General features: G+C 40.7%; 1 pseudogene; it reads right to left on the bottom strand.

Annotated features, from left to right (window-relative positions):
* Positions 1–13,579: 13,579 nt before the first annotated feature.
* On the bottom strand, positions 13,580–16,023 carry LOC136388474 (NHP2-like protein 1 pseudogene; annotated as a pseudogene).
* Positions 16,024–16,735: the final 712 nt, after the last annotated feature.

Below are 16,735 nucleotides of genomic sequence, written 5' to 3'. Positions count from 1 at the left end.
CATGAGAATGTTTTATATTTTTAACATTATTATATTTTTTTTATTAAATATTTGTCCGTGAGCCAGATGTAGCCATCAAAAGAGCCACATCTGGCTCGCGAGCCATAGGTTCCCGACCCCTGCCTTAAAGGAAGCCCTGTCCATTGGTCTTGTGCATCTAGATTAACACACCTCTGAAATGCCAGAAGTAATACCCCTTGAAGGCTTAACCATCCTCAAGAGAGCACATAATCCTGTTAATTATTTTGTAATCCAATCTCCACTTTATTTTCTTCTACCTTCATGTAGTCTTTTCTTAAATTTCTTCCTTAATTCCCAAAGCATAAAAGAAACTGCAAACTCATTCTTTAAAGTACTGGAAAGTTTACAAATTTATTTAAATTTTTTTTCCTGCAACTGTTGTCAGTGTGGCTTAAATGAATTATTATAAAAATTCTCTACAGGTTTGGACACTTCTTATGTCGACATACTCCTGGTGTAGCCAGCAGGATTCCAATGAAGCCTACTCAGGATCACCCTGTGGACCCAGGTCCAATGCCAGGTAAAAACAAGGGCCCATTGCACCCCGCCAGCTCCCTGTTGCTCATCACATGAACTTGAGGAAGTCTTCTCTCGGAATACCGAGACTCCTTGCTTTTAGTAGCAGGTCCATGACTTTATTTGAGCTGCTCTTAGAAAACTCTTGATGTCGGTATGGGTTGCGATAATTCAGAAAAAGAAAAAAAGAATGGGTTGCTACTTTTAATTTTGGCTTTTAATTGAATTGCTTGCTGAGAGTCTAAACAAAATCTTTGCCAGTTAAATGAGAAACTAATCTCTCTTTAGCTCTGACAGAGAAAGAACACTTGCTTCCCCAACTCAAATAGCCAATAGGGTGACAGTAGTTCTTTCAGGTACCCAAATCAGGAGCGGAGAAGGGCCCCAGAAAGCGTACAGTGCAGAAATGCTGCCACTTTAGGAAAAGCCGGCGGGAACCCCCCTAGAGACGGGCCCCTGCCTGGAAAGTGTTGCAGTTTTGATACATCCAGTAAGCTTCCATTGGCTCTCAACTGAGTATTCTTAGGTGACTAAGAATCTTTGCAAGGTTACCTGAAGAAGATTTCCTCTAGCGTGTGAAGCAGGCCTATGGGGATATCTACTACATTTGTTTTATCTGGAGGTATGTGTAAGGATCAAGAAAAGATCAAATTGTTAAATTCAGGAAAGTGTGCTGAGATTGCCAGAGTGTAGAAGCAGAGACAGGGAGGTAAGGATAGGGACCCTGTAAGGCTAAGAACAAAGGAAGACAAACATTTGCATTCCATTGGTTAGAGACCCTTATCAGAAATTTATGTTTGAAGTTCGCTAATGAGCTAGACCCAGCCCCTGTTGCTATGCTATGTGCAACTCCCTTAGCGAATAGGTAACCATCACATCTGCTTCTGTATAATGCTTGCTTACTTAGGATATATAAGGAACTAGCTGTAAGCGCCAGGGGCGATTACCATTTGCAGCTCCTACTGAGTACGGTGTCTCCGGACACCAGGGAATTCACCCCTGCACAGGTGAAACTGGCCAATAAAGTTACATCTATACCTCTGAAAGTCTCCGACATTTGTTTTTATACCCAGTGGATGCTTCAGTATGCACATAAAGGCTGGTTCCACTAGGTTTTTCAGAATCTGTGGATCTCCATATCAACATGGAAATTGTACCTCCAATGCCAACAAGTCTCAGGACAATACCCCCCCCCCATTAATACTGAGATGGATGAGATGAAGATCCTGTGATCTTTATAATCATTTGTACATTTGAAAAAAAAAAACTGGCTATAAAATTGGGCAGAATTACTGGAAAGAATCGTTATTTTATCCCTTGAAACTTCAAAATGGGAAATTAGATAAATGAATCAACCTATGATATTGTTTATGTGTCAACCCAAACTTTTAGGTATTAAAAATTGCTGTTCTTTTTTTAAGAAGGGAAAGGTCATTTGGAACTTAACCTGTCAAGGACAGATATAAATTATAAATGCCACCAGTACAAAATTTGAGTCCAACTCTTTTTATAAACTAGTGAGTTTTTCTCATGGCTAAAAGGTGTTGTGGTCTGTCTATGTGTGTTTCTATATGTATGTTGTATATTTGAGATAATTTTATACCTCCAAATGGTATTATTAAATTTAATCTAAAGACCAGCTCTTGTAAGGATTGGGTATTCTAAAATTATTAGAAATATAGAAACTAAATCAAATGCTTTTTAATATCACATAATCTGAGATTAATCCTTAGTAAGTAAAAACTAGCTTACATTTGTTGGTTTAAGTAGAGCAGACATGTTTTTCAAGTTATTGACATTAAATACAATTATTATAGTATATTTTACCTAGGTTTTACAAAAAAAAGTTCATGTAAATAAATGATTTTTATGTCTACGAAATATGTTTCTAGTGGTCATAAAATGTCCTCATCAATTTGACTTCTTAGTTTTCATTAGAAATTGAGATTTTAAGGGTTAAAATCTTAATATATATAGGAATAATTTTTCAGTGTTTTAGAAGGGTGCCTGGTAGACCTGAAAGGTTTTATTTTTATGTTAAATTTGTAAATTGCATGGGAAGCATTGTAAAAATAAATAATGAAAAAACTTCTAGGGTGAGAAGTTGCTGACCTCGTCAGTAGACAGCTATCCCAAAACATCAAACAAGCTTGTATACCTATGGATTGATATTGAACTCAGAATTCATTTGTTTGACTATCTTTACCTGTCTACTAATGATATTAGTCATAATAATAATTATACTTGTTCTCTGGGTTTCTCTTTTATAGATCAACTGTTTATGACTACTGAAGGTATATACAATAGCTGTTAATATTCTTGTTATGATTTACGTAAATGTGATACTAGAGGCCAAATACAGAAAAATGAGTCAGAAAGCAAAACATGGCTTATGATAGTTCACAAGCAAGAAATGGTTCAGATTTTCTTTTCACAATGAAGGCCATATGACCTGATTGTCTTCCATTTAACCTGCCCTTCCTTTTTTTGGAAAATTTGGCTTTAACTCATCTCCTGCGATTATAGTCCTACTCCATCCTCAGTGGTCTACTCTTCAACAAGAATACCTTGATACTGGGATTTCCTAGAAATAAGCCTTCCTACACTGTGAGACCACACACACTATCTGACCAAAAGGTGGGCCATCAGTATAGCTTTTGGATTGATTTATGACCCAAAGGGTTAATTCTGGACAGAAAAAGAGGTAGTCTGGAAAGTAACCTCACAGGTTGATCTGATCATCAGGTCCCAAGTGGACAGGACATGGTGGGTAATCATGCCCCAGGCCTAAAACTTCATCAGTAAAAAGCTTTGAAGCAAGCTCTATGCACATTGTTCTTGTGCATCTACATTAACACACCTTCAAAAGACCGGAAGTAATGAAACTGGAAAAATGACCCACAGGTCTGGCCGCCTACCAGGATGAACAGGCAGTCATTGGAGGACAGGTGCTGGTGCAAAGCAAAGACGTTTATTCAAGTGCCGGCCACCTGAGAAGACGGGGGGCTCCTGTCCTCACAAACCCGTCTTCTCATTTAGGAACAGGCAGGGGTTTTTATAAGGAGGAAGAATAAACAAAAAATAGAATGAAAGAATCAAAAGGAGCGGGTTGGGGGTTCTTTGCTGAGGGAGCCTACATTGTTGCTGGGCCAGTCTGCTGTTGAAGGTCAACAACTCCCTGGGAGCTGACATATCTGAAGGTCAGCATCTGTTTCCTCGGTTGTTACAGGAACTGAAGCTAGCAAGTAACTTATAAATTAGGATTTTTGTTTCGTGTAACAAGTATCCATAGATTCCCATAGTCGAGATGTCCTTTGGCCTTGAGTGAGAATCTGAACTAAAAAAAAAAAAGAGAGAATGAGAACTGCAAGCCTGGCAGCGGTGGGAGCAGCAGAAGGAGGAGCTTGAGGTGCAAGTATCTTCTGCTTAGGCTCATTCTTATTGTTCGGATGTTAACCCCTGATGTGCATCAGCTGGAGGGGGACAGGCCTTTTAACTGTAATGAGAGTTTGGCCGGAGGTGGAAGCCCAGGATTGATGGTATACTTTTGATTTGTTATGGAATACGTAACTATGATTACTAAACTACATTATTGTATTATTGAATCATGGTTATAAGAGCAACAAACTGGATTTAACAGTTCAGAAGAAATCTTTTATATGTTTACTTTATTTTTTTTATTTTTATTTTTAAAGATTTTATTTATTCATTATAGAGGGGGGGAGAGAGAGAGAGAGAGAGAGAGAGAGAGAGAGAGAAAAGGGGGAGGAGCAAGAAGCATCAACTCCCATATGTGCCTTGACCAGGCAAGCCCAGGGTTTTGAACCGACAACCTCAGCGTTTCCAGGTTGACGCTTTATCCACTGCGCCACCACAGGTCAGGCTATATGTTTACTTTATTAGTACATTCCTATTTAGCTTTACTTATGGCTAGTGAGACTAACGTAAGTAAATCAGTAATATAGCATATTTATTACTGATTACAGTAATACAACCTTTAAGAGAGCACACAATCTTGTTAACTCTCATAATCCAATCCCCACCTTCGTGTAATCCTTCCTTCAATTCCCTCTTTGATTCCAAATGCATAAAAGAAACTGAAAACTGTCATTCTTTAGAGCATTTGGGATCTTGCTTCCTGGCAATTGTCATCAACTTTGGCTCAAATAAACTCATAAAAATGCTCCACAGGTTTGTACATTTTTTATGTTGTTACTACTTGGAATGCTTTCCCTCCATCCTGTTTGAATACATTATTTCCTACTGTTATACAAAAATGAGGGGATATTTTATCGCTTCATATTCATTTGGAAATATCCCCTAATTTTTGTGAGCAGTATACTTCCCTTACTTTTTCCTTCAGAGAATTTACCACACTTTGTAATTAGTTGTTTTGTTTGTTTGTTTTGTTTCCTTAATATCTACTTCTTCCATTCTGAAGTCAGAGACTACATCTATTTCACAAGCGCAGGATCTAGGGCATACTTACATTAGTTCAAGTTTGTACTTATATTTTACAAACAAAATACAAGTATATTTAGTAGGTAACAAGTTCCCAAATTCCATAATACAAATACCAGTATTTATTTAGTAAATATTTAATGGAGCTTTTTGGGAATAATAGAGTTTTAGAAGTATTCCAAAAATTCATGAATATAAATTAGAGATTGGATCAATTGTTGCATACTCAAGAACAGGAAAATCTCATTTAATTTACACACACACACACACACACACACACACACACACACACACACACACACACCTTGCCCTGTCAGATCTACCTGTGGTGGATGAAAGATGACTCTTAATTAGTCTCATCACGTCAGAAAAGCAAGTGTGTGATGCATTCTTCTAGTTCAATCATGTTTTCAGTGGCATTGTTTTCTTTCTGCAAAATGAATCATCCCAAGTACTTCTCTTCATTCTAACTATTTAAATTTTTAAACATAGCGATACCTGCCTGACAAAGCTAAAAAGCCACCATTTGGTAGTTACTCTCTATTTTACAAGACACAGAGACAAATGATTTTATGTTATGAAAACAAAACCTTTTTACAGATAAAAATGGAACATGATTTGATGTGTTCTGTTATTGAAACTAGAGATTTCCTTTTGAAACTTCCCAAATATAAATCGGATGACAGATTAGAGAGATTTGCAGGTGAGGTTTATGTTTTAAGTAGGGATTAGGATATTTGATCTTAAAGGTAGTTGTATTTTTCATATTCTGGGATGTTATATTATTACAGGCTTTTATTTAAACATTAACATGCATCAAGGGAGAAAAATATAATGATTTCTCAATTGAAATATATAAAAGGCATGTGCCTTTTGATGACATGTTTATCAGAGAAGAAAGATGGCAAACTGTGCAGGCATGAAGAAAAGACCCTATAAACCAAAAGAAAAAAGAAGTGAAAGCAAATACTCTTGGCTGCAGAAAACACTAAAACATTCTATAATTGTTAGTGAATAGCTAATTTAGTACTACATCCAGGTTTCTGTTGGAGCATATGAAGCAGTTCTACTGAAATGTCAGAATCTGTAAAAGCTCAAATATGGAGCCGTTAGCATCACAAGTTTTAAATGAATGAAACAGAATATTCAAATATGGATCAAGTTTGCAGAAGTGGCGTTTGTGGTGGTCTCCATACTGGTTTCCACTGTTGCAACCACCAGCTGACATTACCTCAAATCTCTCAGGGTCCTGGCCTATGTCATCTGCCTCCATTTATAAGAAATTTAAGAATTAGTGTCAAAAGAAAATCCAGAAAGCTTTACTTGTTATGAATATTTTATTGAGAAAGAAACAAACTGCTTGCAAAGAAGGAGACTTCAAAACCGAGACTGGTACAGCTCAGTTTATAAAGCATGAAGTTCCGAGGAAGTATTACATTGTTTTCTATTGTGACTGGTTACTAGAAACTTGTATTTCTTTAAAGGCACTGTGAAAGCTTACTTGTTTATAGCTGATTGACTAGGAAGCTATAAGGTAACACTGACATGAAGAAAGTTGAAGTTTACTATATGATCAGTGTGACCACTTTGGGGAAATCAGGACAGTTCTACGTTTTGGTTATGTGACCGTGAGTGTTTGTCTAGGGCTGTATTCAAATTGTGCCCCCCATTCCAGTCTCTCATTAACATTAGAAACACCCATTTTTGAAGTTTTATCTAGGAGATACATTTGTATATTCTCAGACGTGCACAGTCTGAGAACCGAGGGCCCAGGGAGCCCTCTGCCGTGAGCATCGTGAGTCAGAATTCCGTGTGTGTTGGCTGAGTTGTCCTCATCATTGATTGCCTGGAAGGAAACAGCCTCTAAAATGAAAGAGAGGAAGTTTTTTGCCCCAAATTAATTGAGGATTAAAAATAGCTGAAAGTGTTTTTGAAAATTACATCAAAGTGTTTTTTTCTGTGAAATAAAACAGAAAACAAACAACACCTGTATCCGCCTCCCGTGGCCCGACTGTGAAACATTCTGCTGTGCGCGGGCACCCCGCCAGCGCATTCTCATTGCGTTGTCTCTAGTGTAGCCCCTGGTGCTCATAGTTTACATCCAGGGCGTGTTTTATTTCCACCACTTAAAGATCTCCTCCAGCTGCTCAGCTCTTCCGGCATTGCTGGGAGAGAATCAAGGTTGGTGAAGAACCGAGTGGCTGGTTTTGGTTAAGGCAGTTCACCTTCCAGTGAGTACTGGATGGCTATTTGCATGCGGATAAAGGACAGCAATTTCACAGCCGAGGGATTCCCATTTATCTCCCTCTGGCTATTTCGTTTGTAACTCACCTAGTGTTTGCTTTGACCTAAAACGTCACTTTTTCAATTTCTTTACTTGTGATTTTTTCTTCCTGCAGTGGTTCATAATTCTGGGAAATATCGACCCGAGGAAACAGGAAGCACTGTTAACCTTACTGAATGGAATGAGGCCATTGCAGTCAGGGAAGTCCTGTGGCCGTGGGTGCTCGCTAGGGCTGGCCCTTAATGTCATCTGGTTTCTGATCTTTATTTCTCTGTGCTCAGAAATGTACACTAATGGGGCATCTCGACCTTCTCCTTCCTGCCTCAGGGTTTGCTTGGAATGACTAGTCCTGCTTGAACTTTTACAGATCTTTGGGGCTATTAAATTTCTAGTTAACTAAAGTTTAAATCTTAATTAATGTGGTTTTTTTTTTTCCTCCTCTTACTGACACTACACCTTTAATCTGTTAGCGCTTATACTAGATTCCTGTCATGGGTTCACTTCTGCTACACTGTGAGCACCTGCAGGACAGAAATGGAGTGTATTATGTTATTATCTTAAACAGCACCGGGTCCACTGAAGGAACTCAAGAAATGCTTGTTACATCAGATGCGTCAAGGACTCATGTAGTCAATAGCGTATCAGATTAATTATACCTTATTAATAGCTTTTTAATTGGTGAATTATTAAGTGAAGCAGAAGGTGCGTGAAAGTTAAAGTTATGTAGATTCAGTTAATTCCCAACTTCCATATTTCCACATATTATGAATTAAACTCTGTGAGCCTCATTTTCTTCATGGCTTAAATGTGAATATCTACCTCATTATGTTTTGGCAAATTACTTGTTACATATTAGTATTCAAATGTGATTTCTTCTATCCTAACTGATAAAAACATAGTTTTATAGTCCTTTGTGTATTTGCATTCATAACATAATAAACTGGGTAGTTTTGTAGCTTTTGTATGTATCAAGTGATAATAATGTCATACACTATATCGATACCTATTATCTATTTATCTACCTATCTGTATCTCAGCAACTATAATAGTAAGAAATCTACAAAGGACAAAAGCAAGAAGGAAACAAGAATTCTAGGAGGTAAACAAGGATTAAAACCAGCTGTTAGCCTGAGAGTTTTATTTTGATGGATGCCCAGATGTGGGATATAAGAGATAAAAGCTAGATTCCTCTTTAAATGCCTTTTAGTCTAATATCCCCTGTACTTCAGTTATTAAAGAGTAAGTCATCAAAGATGACTTACAAAGTGAAAGGAACATTGATTTTAGAAGGTCAGTAACAAGAGCACTGTCAATAAGAATGGTACGCTTGGCGAGGATTAAAACTATACAGAGATAAAGACAGATTTGGATAAAGACAGATTTGGTTTAAGTCCAGGCTTTTCCAACTACTTGTCTATGGCCTTTGGTAAGTTTTGCATCTTCTCTGAGCTTCAGTATAATACATCTATAGCAGGAGAATAATAACATATACATTTAAATTTCTTAGCCCATCATATAGAAACACGTTACACTTTATCATTATCATTACTGACATTATCAAATTCATCATAATTTTTTAAATTAATAGACTTTATTTCTTTGAGCAAGTTAGGCTTGCAGGAAATTGAACAGAAAGTACAGTGAAGTCCTATATATTCTCTCTCTCTCACCCTCCCTTTTCGTTGTTTCCCTTATCAAAATCTTGCATTGGTATGGGATATTTATTATAAATGGTGAACGAATACTAATATGTTATTATTAACTAATGTCTACAGTTTACATTAGGACTCACTGTGTTGTGCAGTTCTTCAAGTTTTGACAAGTGTATAATGTATTATATTTAATATTGTCATATCATAGAGACCAGTTTCATTGCCCCAAAATGCCCTGTGCTTCCCCTATTTGTCACCCTCTTTCCCATAGCCTCTGGCAAGTGGACATACAGTTATGCCTTTTCCAGAATGTCACATAGTTGGAGTCATACAGCATAAAACCTTTTCAGACTGACTCCCTTCACTTGGCAATATACACTTAACGTTTCTCCGTGTCTTTTCTTACAACAGCAACTTTTGTTTTATCACTGAATAATATTGCACTACAGGGATGTGCCATAGTATATCATTTATTAAAGGACACTGAGGCTTCTTTCAATTTTTAGCTAATTATGAATAAAATTGCTATAAATATTTGTGTTTAGGTATCTATATACACATAAGTTTTCAGTTCATTTAGGTAAATAGCAAAAGATTGCACAATTGATAGAGCATCTTATAAGGCTATGTTTAGTTTTGTAAGAAACTGCAGACCCTCTTCCAATGTCCCCATGCCATTTTCCATTTCCAATAGCAATGAATGAGAGTTCTTACTGACTTCCGTCTTCACCAGCGCTGGGTGTGGTCAGTGTTTTGGATTCCAGCCATTCTAATAGGTGTATAGTAGTATATCACTATTGTTTTAATTTTTGATTCCCTAGAAACATTATGTTGAGCCTCTTTTCATAGGTTTATTTACCACCCGTCTATCACATCATCATTTTTTAAAGGTAGCTACTATTTGTGCCACACCACTCACATTATTAGATTAGCTATGTTATACTTTTGAGAACACAAGAAGTTCTGGAATAGATAAAAGACAAAAGAGAAGGGAAGGACCAAAGAAATGATTGAACTCCTGATGGTATCAGAGAACCCAAAAGAGGGTGTCAAGCAGGGTAATCAGCAAACAACCAAAGATAAAACAACCAGAGACAAAACTTACTATTTAAAGGTATTTATTCACCTTGACTGGTGGCCTTCTGAGTCAGGAGAAAGAAAAGGGAGGGAAAGATGGAGAAAGGGAGAGGGAGAGAGAATGTCACTGTAACTAGAGAGTTTGTTACTAAAAGAATGAAAGCTAAAAGGAAAAAAAGTAAAATAAAATTCTATATCTTTATTCTACAGCAAAACATTGAAATCAGGTGCTAAGTTCTGTCTTTTGTTACACAGACAAAAAATGAAAAGTAGATACATTATGACCGTCCCTTCTTCCTCCCTACCAAACTGCACTTTTCTTCAGATACTGCTGTAATGAAATGTCTTTAATAAAAGGATAATTAGAACACTTAGTGGATCTAATTCATGTCTTAGGTTGTATTAAACAATTACATTAAAAAATTGAGCATCATATTAGTGAAAGTATACAATGATGCCGTATTTTAGGTTGGCAATATATAACATGGGTATGTGTTAATGTAGCAATGCCACTCCCAGCAATTCCTCTGAAAAAATTACAGGTTTAAGTGGATTTAGCTAAAAACAAAGCCATTTGGCATTTTTTAAAATTACTGCAGATAATGGAGAATAGAATATTTCCAGATGGTTAATAGATAAATTTATACCCATATAAAAAAATATAATATGTGGACACCGTCTAGGAAGATGTAAAAGAATATCACCATGAACATTTTTCAATACATATTTTTACAAGAAAAACAGGCTATCCCATGGCTACTCTGTTTTTATGCATAGAAATCATAGAAAGATATATGGTAAAGTGTAAAAGGTATCCTCTGGTTGGCTTGATAATAATTTATACTTATATTTCTCTTTATGGTACACGTCGAACATTTAGCACATGGCACCTGGAGCCAGAAGGAAATGTTTCCAATGCTAATTCCACCAGTTACACGATTAGCCTAATATTCCAAAGTTTGGAATTCCTCTTTTGGTGCAAGTCTCACTTTTAATATATACACTAAATTAAAAAATGTGATTCTAAGCTTTGAGTATACAAAGTGCCAAGAGATGGTAGTCATGACTTTCATAATAATGTTTGTCTGCATCTTCCTAAAATTTTAAGCATGGAAGAGCCATTAAGTTTGTAATAATGTTTTTCAAAAAGTTGTGTGAAAATAAACAATACATACAGATCTATAGCTATTTAAAGATAGATAATTAAAAAGTATTGGTCTGAATCAGTGAGTATAAATATAAAACTATAACATATTAGTAATATGTCAGTAACTAAACAAATGCCTATTTGTTTAGTTAAAAAAATAATTTTTTTATTTATTCATTTTAGGCAGGGAGAGAGAGAGAGTAAGGGAGTCCAGAGTGGCAAGAATATTACAGTGTTTACTCTTGAGAGCAAGAAGTGCTACTGCTATGATTGAAATCAGTGGGAGGATGTTAATAATACTGCTTTTATTTTTTATTTTATTTTATTTTTTTTGTATTTTTCTGAAGCTGGAAACGGGGAGAGACAGTCAGACAGACTCCCGCATGCGCCCGACCGGGATCCACCCAGCACGCCCACCAGGGGGCGACACTCTGCCCATCCGGGGCGTCGCTCTGTTGCCACCAGAGCCACTATACCACCTGGGGCAGAGGCCAAGGAGCCATCCCCAGCGCCCGGGCCATCTTTGCTCCAATTGGAGCCTTGGCTGCGGGAAGGGAAGAGAGAGACAGAGAGGAAGGAGAGGGGGAGGGGTGGAGAAGCAGATGGGCGCTTCTCCTGTGTGCCCTGGCCGGGAATTGAACCCGGGACCCCTTGCACGCCAGGCCGATGCTTTACCACTGAGCAAACCGGCCAGGGCTAGCTTTTATTCTTATATACACAATTTGAGAAGTCCAGAATGATCATGCTTCACTTTTAGTGTACATGCATTTAATCCTCAAGTCCTTTCCATTTTTCTCTTGTATAATTGTCACATCCTTTTGATTCTTTCTTACTCTCTACTCTAATTCCCTGAGCCATCATCTTTCTCCAAAATTAATTCAGTACCCTCTACACTGGCACTCCTACCTCAAGGTTGATCTCTTCCAGATCATTCTTTTATCACAGCAGACCTTTTCTTACTAAAATGTAAACCTTATCCTATCACTCATACGGAGACTCTTTTACTTTCTCCCAATGGAGTCATTAGATGAAGCCTCCTCAGGTATTGATAGAATGTTTAAATTGAATACTGTGCTACTATCAGGTAATCAGTTATATCTTGTGAATAAATGAAATATATTTGTATGAAACTTCAAAGAGCTAAGATTTCAGTTTACTTCTAGCTTTTGCTCTCAGTTTCTCTTCTTATCCTAATAAAACATGGACTGGTGAAATTTCTAAGAACTAAACCATAATTTTTAAAAATTGGAACATGAATATATTTCTCTACTAGGACTCTGACAAGAATGTCACATCAGTTCTTTTTTTATATATATTTAGAAAAATATCTTTTTGTTTATTCATTTTAGAAAGAAAGGCAGAAAGAGAGAGGGGCGGGGAACAGGAAGCATCAACTCCCGTATGTGCCTTGACCAGGCAAGCCCTGGGTTTTGAACCAGCGACCTCAGCGTTCCAAGTTGACACTTTATCCACTGTACCACCATAGGTCAGGCATGTTAGTTCTTCTGGCGTGATAAAGAATACATCCATCTGACCCTCATCACAGCAGGAAACAGGGGTAAGAGCTCTCAGCGCTGATACGAAATGATCATTGAAGAAATCTCAATTCACCAAAGAGACAATGTTTCCTTGAACTCCAACATCTCTGCTGTGGCTTTCAGGTCTCCGTATCTTACAGAATCCTTCATTCCAGCATGACTTGACCCATTTTCTCTTGCCACTCTGCACTCCCTTAAGACCTAGGTCAATGGCCCCATGTCTCACTTTTGGCATTCTGTAGCTCACATCTCTTTGGTATGCTGCTGTCCTGCCATCCTCAAGGGGCACAACTGGGAGTTGGGCGGGGGCAGAATGGACATCACTTCATATTACCAAAAGCAAACTGTAGGGGTACATTAGCATGTGACACTTGGGCACACAGCTAGCAACCTCACAGAATACATGCTTCCTTCTCAAATGATACGTAATGCCCCAGAGAGCAGAGGAAGCCCTAGATCATGGAAACATGTATGGAATGATTGCCAGGTGCAAGGGAAGTCGGGGGTAGTGTTCACTTTACCATGCCCTGCACACAGATGGGATTTAGTGCCTGGAAGCGGAAACCAGGCCTCTATCCTGGCTCTTCTCTGCCTTGCAGAGGTGTCAGCCCTCTGCGTCCACCTGTCCTGCACCTTAGTTCCTTTTTCAAAGGAAGGGAAGATGGCAGAGTGAAAGTGAAAGGGGAGATTAGGGCAGGGTAGGGGGCTGTGGGAATGAGCTATAAAACAAAACAAAAATAACACAAAAAAGAAGTAAAAGCCAGGTGTACTGCTGTGATATTTTATAACAGGAGAAGGTACCTGGAAACACCACATGCTAACACAGAAAAAATGATACCCAACCCCAGGGAGCCAGCACGAGAATGTGGCTGAGGCCACAGGGTTAAACTAAAAGCCTTTCAGTGGACTGTTCAGTGCATTGCATCTGCTGCTTCAGCCTTGAGCCCTCTTTGCTGGTGACAGCACAGGTGATGACAGGCCCGGAGACCCCACAGGCCCGCCCCAGGGCCTGCCTGGAGTGCACCAACGCACCAGCACCAACGTGTGGGGCCCGTTCTTGTCTCCACACCAGGAGCAGCAGGAGGTGCAGCATGACTTGCAGGGCTGGGTTTGCAGCCGTCACAGTAACTCAGAAGTGCCTCTGTTGAGGGTGTTGGTGGCCTCATTGGCTCCTTTCAGAAGCGGCTTGTAGTTACATGGCTGTTGAACAAGGCCCAATAGTGTTTTGGTGAGGTGGGTGTTTGCGAGAGGGCAGGTCTTCGGATTTCCAACGGCCTAGGTCACAGCTGGGGTGCTGGGGTCTCACCTCTCCTCAAACAGAGCTGCAGACGTCAGCGAAGGGGCGCTGCCCCTAAGTCATAATTCTCTATGTTTATGAATGTATGCATGTGTGTTTTTAAATGTATGTATGTATGTGTATGTTTGTGTATATATATATAAATGCATGTATGTGTTGTAGGTTTGCTGATGTCTGTATATCTTTTGAATCTATCCATATATACATCATTCTGTATATATGTAGAAAGACATATTAGTTCCTGTTTTCACTTTTATTATAAGAAATTTCCATTATATAAACAGAATATTAAAATGAACCACCATGTGCCTCAAAACAGTTAAAACTTAAAATCTTTCTGAATATGCAAATGTGCAGAGCACACCTTTCTCAATACTTTAAAGGTATTTTCTGCCAAGATTGAAGTGATTGAACTCTTCAGGTTTTTCTTTCCCAGAAAATAAGTGTTTCTTGTTTTCCACGTCAATCAAATGCAATTGTGAGCCTCTTTCCTTTAAAGAAACAACCCATGTGTGTAAGCAGTGTAGCCAATTTACTGCAGGATTTCAGCTCCAAGAAGAATAGGAGCTCTGCCTCTCGCATGGGCTCATCTACCTGTACAGAGAGTCAAATGGATTTAATGGGGGAAGAGGGAGAACCATTGGGGTTACACGGTGTGCCTGGGGATAATGGTTCCTAGTCCTAAAGAGTGAGGAGAGTGAGCAGGCAGAGCACATACATTTGAACTTTCAGGGAGGGATGTCCAGACACAAGCAGGCAGGGCCGCCACGGTGCACCCCTTTCTTTTCCGGGATGATCAGGGCCCCACCGAGGTCCCGTATCTCTGCAGCCCGTAGCTGTGCAGTTTCAGAGGTGAATGCACAGAGCTGTGACCACTGATTTGTCAGGAATGCAGCACGGCCCTCTCTGCTTCTTGTCATCAAGTCAAAACAAAACTAGTGTGTGCCCTGGCCAGTTGGCTCAGCAGTAGAGCGTCGGCCCGGCATGTGGAAGTCCCAGGTTTGATTCCCAGTCAGGGCACACAGGAGAAGTGACCATCTGCTTCTCCACCCCTCCCCCTCTCCTTCCTCTCTGTCTCTCTCTTCGCCTCCCACAGCCAAGGCTCCCACAGCCAAGGCTCCACTGGAGCAAAGTTGGCCTGGGAGCTGAGTACAGCACCATGGCCTCCACATCAGGCGCTAGAATGGCTCCAATTGCAGGAGAGCAACGCCTCAGATGGGCAGAGCATCGCCCCCTGCTGGGCAGAGCATCGCCCCCTGGTGGGCATGCCGGGTGGATCCCAGTCGGGCCCATGCAGAAGTCTGTCTGAGGGCCTCCCCGCTTCTAACTTTGGAAAAAAAAAACACACCAAAACCCAAAAAACAAAAATCAAAACCGAGCATGTGAAGGGACATTGGGGGTATGTTCAAAGTTGCCTTCTCAAGTCCACCCTCCACCAGATTCTCTGGCTCTAGGCAGCTCCTAACTAACTGGACCAGCAACTTCTGCTCACTTCTCTTCCTCCTCCATTCTCTTGCCAAGGGAGTGGGTGCGGACACGCGCACGGGCACACACACACACACACACACACACACACACACACACACAATGAATACACTTAAAATTTAAAATTTTTTAATTGAATTATCGAAGTGACATTGGTTAATAAAATTATGTAGGTTTCAGGTGTATAATTCTATAAAACATCATCAATATATTGTGATTTTTGTTCACGACCCCAGGTGAATAGGCTTTCGAGTATTTCTCCCAATTCACCACTCCGCCTTCTGACCCAGTGGGACAGACACAGGTTAGCGTTTTTACTGAAGACCAGTTAGCAGCTGCAGTGCCCCCGGGGTGTGGGTGTGGGTGGGCGTGGGGTGGAGGGGAGAATAGAAATCTGCATAGAAAGAAGGGCTCCGCACGCCCTCCTCCGGGGAGGTCGGGGTCTGGGGGTCTGGGGGCCTGGGGAGGGCGGCTGGGGTGCCGCAGCATCGAGATGCAGGTGCAGGGAACGGAACCACAGGTGCGCGCGGGGGAGAGCGCGGCATGGCTAAAGGAGTGACAGAAGGAGTGGCAGGTGGACAGGAAGCCGCCTGCTCCCAGTATCTGCTGACTTGTGACACCTGCTGCAGTGTTTGGAAAAGTGGAAGGCGTGCAGGAGTGCGCCTGGGAAGCACTGACAGGGCGATTGTGCGAGCTGAAGTTGATGGTGAACGCAGAGGGGCTGGCGGAGAGCGCCCAGGCGGCGGCGGGGGCCGGAGCGAAGCTGTCTATCCCGAAGCAGGTGCCGGGAAACGGTGGAAGCCGTGCTGCACCTGGCACTGCGCTCCACCTGGAGGCTGCTGCAGCAGGTGCTTCGCAGAGGGCTCCGGTCGTTCTGCCACAGGCTGGGCTTGTGCGTGAGCCGGCACCCGGTCCTCTTCCTCACCGTGCCCGCAGTCCTGACCATCACCTTCGGCCTCAGCGCGCTCAAACGCTTCCAGCCCGAGGGCGACCTGGAGCGCCTGGTCGCTCCCAGCCACAGCCTGGTCAAGATCGAGCGCAGCCTGGCCGGCAGCCTTTTCCCCCTGGACCAGTCCAAAAGCCAGCTCTATTCGGACTTACACACCCCTGGGAGGTATGGCAGGGTGATCCTCCTCTCCCCCCCCCGGGGACAATATTTTGCAGGGGATCCTGCAGATCACCGAGCTGTGCTAGAAACTGAACCAAAGGGGCTATAATTATTATTTTTTTTTTCTCATCTTGCAGGGAGAGCCATCA

The sequence above is a fragment of the Saccopteryx leptura genome, chromosome 1 (assembly GCF_036850995.1).
Source record: "Saccopteryx leptura isolate mSacLep1 chromosome 1, mSacLep1_pri_phased_curated, whole genome shotgun sequence".
NCBI classification, from domain to species: domain Eukaryota; kingdom Metazoa; phylum Chordata; class Mammalia; order Chiroptera; family Emballonuridae; genus Saccopteryx; species Saccopteryx leptura.
The sequence above is the reverse complement of the archived record's forward strand: the minus strand, read 5'-3'. Positions and strand labels throughout refer to the sequence as shown.